Below are 3,964 nucleotides of genomic sequence, written 5' to 3'. Positions count from 1 at the left end.
AAAAACCTGAAGCCACTTTCAGGAGCCCCATTCGCTGGGGCTGGGCTGTGGGGGGACAGGCAGCCCGCAGAGACCCCCAAATGGACGGGTGGCTGCGAAACAGGCTGTGTACCAGGAGAAGAGGCTGCGCGTCTGGAAGGAACGCCCTGCGGGTGGCCTCGGCGCCCCTGCTGAGAAGTGCTGTCAGCTCACCGTGAGGACACGGAAGTCGTGTGGGACTCTGCCGGGAGACTCATCGCCACTGGCTTGCTCACCTCTGTCCACTCCTGACACACAGCAGCTTTCCACGGCCTCCTGGAATTTCTGACACTGGGCAGCCAGCGGGGGACGCTCCCCGGTGCCTCTCGGTCACACCTTGAAGCTGCACCCCCCCCCACCCCGGGCACCCCTGATGCCTCACTGTGGTCCACGTTTGCAAAGTAGGACTGTGTGTTTGTTCTAAAATCACCACCTTTGTGAGACTGGTTTCCTCTCTCACCCTGAGCTCCCCTCACGCCAGCTTCATGCTCACAGGGACCAAATGAAGACAAGTCAAGGTGTTGGTGACTTTCATCTAGAAACTATTTAGCCCAATGATCAGGTTGCAGAAACAGCCGAGAATAGCACAAAGGCTGCTCGGATGAAATCTCAGGGTGGGGCTGTCTACACACCTCCCGTTTCCGCGTCCACACTCACCCCTGGCTAGCTCTGGACCAGTGCCTTACGCACACACTGAACTCAGACCATTTGTCTTGATTTCTCCTTCAGCTAAAACATCAGCAAGAGCAATGCGCGCTCCCTCTGGCCTCCCTCCCGTCAGTCCCCCTCGCGGCTGGAAGCAGACCACCGTGGGCTGTTCGGGGGAGCCGAGTGTGCTCCCTGGGACCTGCCTGCCGGGCACCCCGCCTGGACGTCGGCCAGAGGCCCCGTTGTGCGCGGCTGTCCACACCGCGGGCGTCGTCCCTGGACCTGCAGTGTCCACGCTCGCTGTCCGAGAGCTGCCGGGCCCAGGCGGTGGGCACTAGTGAAATAACACCCTCCTTCGGAGGACGTTTTCGGGTGTGTTGGCCGTTCAGGTGCAGCAGGAAGGACTGTGTTACACCTTCACCAACCGGGGGCAGGAGTCGGAGAGAAGGGCTTCGACCCGATTCTCAGTGTATGTCAGCAACATAGATAAACCCGTGACACGATTACTGGGGCACTGGGTTAGGACTCTGCATAGTTGGGTTTAAAAAAATTTTTTTTAACATTTATTTTTGAGAGAGTGTGTGAGCAGGGGAGGGGCAGAGAGAGAGGAAGAGAGAATCCCAAGCAGGCTCTGTGACATCCGTGCAGACGTCCCACCAACTTGACCATGAGATCATGACCTGAGCTGAAGTCAGACACAACCAACTAAGCCCCCCAGGCCCCCCACCCCCACCCCACTCTGCAGAGGTTTTAATCAAACTCTGTAGGTATCTGCTCTGATCTTGGACAAGGCTCTCTCTTATAAAACCAAGAGCTTAAAACTTTAAAAGTTACAAAACGTGAGTTTTTATTTAAGTTCACCGTATGTCAATTCCACGGGAACTTTAAGCGTCCTGAATAAGTTAATCAACTACTCCAGGACTAGGAATAAAGTAAGTTCCAATTACGGTCTATTCATTAAACCTACTTGCTTATGTTCAAGGTTGTATGGCTTCCATTAATTGTCAGGATTAAGTCAGACTCATTAGTTGATAAATACTGGTAGACATTTAAACATAATAAATTGTGAAATATCTCAAGCCCCGTAAACAATGTAATAAAAGGAAATACACATGTATCCCAGTAAAATTTAGCATGTTATCCTTTGCCCTTGATGCTTTAAGTTTTCAACAAAACCCCATGACACCCAGCTGGGAGAAGCTCCCACTCCTTCCTTCCTGGGCGGTGACCTCAGTGCCGGATTCCCGCCTCTTTTCACATCCCGTGAACAACCTGCAGGATTTACTTCATGTGCAAGATGTGCGTGGACGGCGTTGCACAGTATCTTTGTACAAACTGCAAACCCTCAAAATTGTGTTTCTGACATGTATTCATAGTAAGTCGTGTAAATCTAGTTCACTTTCATGTATGCGTGGATTTTGGCAGACACAGAAGTAGCCAAAGCAGTTTAGTGAATTGTGTTTGTGCGGAGGACACAAAGCGGTCTTTCTAAAACACGGGACGCAGCAGGGTCCCTGCCAGTCACCTTCCCTGCGCTTCCTCACAAACCATCGGTGGCTTCCCAGCCATTGAGATGGACGGCTCAGCACCGCAAGGCTCTGCTTTTGGTTCCCAGAACTGGTCAGGCCTGTTTGCAGCCCCAGGACCTCCGCTGGCTGCTGTCTCCTGCCTTCCCCGGCTAACTGCTACCCCTCACGGGTGCAGCCTGCATCCCACAGTCTCAGAGTAGGAATCAGGCCCGTCCATCATCATCTCTCAGCGCTGCGTTTCCCTCATGGCACTTACCGCGGTTTGTAATTCCGTTAGAATTCCTATAATGGCTTCAGGTTTGCCTTCCTCACTAGACTGCGAAGGTGGTGGGGGCTGGGACCACATCTGTTGGGTTCCTTGATGCTTTCTGGTACCTCCTACACTTCCTGCTACGTTGTGGGTGTTCGGGTGTTCAACGTATATCCGCATAAGGAATGAACCAATGAAGGAAGGCTGTTCACTAGTTATCAATGCTGAGGTATCCATGGGAAGTTAGCAGAACAATTGAGAAAAAACAGGATTTAGTTAACACGGGTAATCTCATTTTCTGGCTTTCTGTCATTGGTGGGATACTCAGCTTTATTTCAGTGGATGCACAAAACAGATTTACTTTGAAAGGGTCAGGTTTACCCTAATACTGCTCAGAATTGCAATTTACAGCTAGCATCTGTAGACCCGCAGTGATACCGTAACCTTAGTGCTTACACTGTGTGTTTGGCTAAATCTGTGATTCTTGAATCTTGAACCACAAAGAAAGACAAATGCTTCTATTTCAACAGATTCTCAGTTTGCTTTTTAATTTTTAATGTTTGTTTATTTTTGAGAGAGAGACAGAGCGTGAGCAGAGGAGGGGCAAAGAGAGAGGGGGACACAGAATCCAAAGCAGGCTCCAGGCTCTGAGCTGTCAGCACAGAGCCCGACGCGGGGTTCGAACCCATGAACCACAAGATCATGACCTGAGCCGAGGTCGAACACCCAATCAACTGAGCCACCCAGGTGCCCCACGTTCATTTTTTTATTACAAATATTTTACTGTTTATTTTTCAAAGAGAGGTAGAGCATGGGGGTGGGGGCAGAGAGAGAAGGAGACACAATGGAAAGTAGGCTTCAGGCTCTGAGCTGTCAGCACACAGCCTGATGCGGGGCTCGAACCCGTGAACCATGAAATCATAATCTGAGCTGAAGTCAGAGGCCCAACTGACTGAGCCACCAGGGGCCCCTGAGTTTGCCTTCTGCAGGCATTTCCAGAAGCCTGGCGTACGCATTGCACTCCTCTGACTTGGAGACCCCTCTGAAGGAGTGTACAGATGTATTCCCCTGCACCTTCCGTTGTGCAAGTCTGTGACCGTGGTGAGCGCAGGACCGTGCGGTAGCGGGAAGTGAGGCGGGCGCCCGGGTCGTCCTGACAGATCTTGCTGTGGATGGAGGTCTGAATCCGCACCGCCTCCTTGGACACACGGTGGCTGCAGGGCCCCTGCTCTCCAGTGTGGTGACCGCAGCTGTGTTAGTACTGGATGCCTATGAATCTTGAAGCTCTAACACTGTGTGTAGCTCAGAGCTCCTGAATATTTTATTTTATTTTATTTTATTATTTACTTTTTAATGTTTGTTTTTGAAAGAGAGAGGGGACAAAGGATCTGAAGCAGGATCCGCGCTGACAGCAGAGAGCCCGATATGGGGTGTGAACTCGCAAACCTCAAGATCATGACCTGAGCCAAAGTCCGATGCTTAACCGACTGAGCCCCCCAGCACCCCCTAGAATTCCTGA

Source organism: Hyaena hyaena, unplaced genomic scaffold (genome assembly GCF_003009895.1).
Source record: "Hyaena hyaena isolate Hyena2069 unplaced genomic scaffold, ASM300989v1 scaffold_1498, whole genome shotgun sequence".
NCBI lineage: Eukaryota > Metazoa > Chordata > Mammalia > Carnivora > Hyaenidae > Hyaena > Hyaena hyaena.
The sequence above is the reverse complement of the archived record's forward strand: the minus strand, read 5'-3'. Positions refer to the sequence as shown.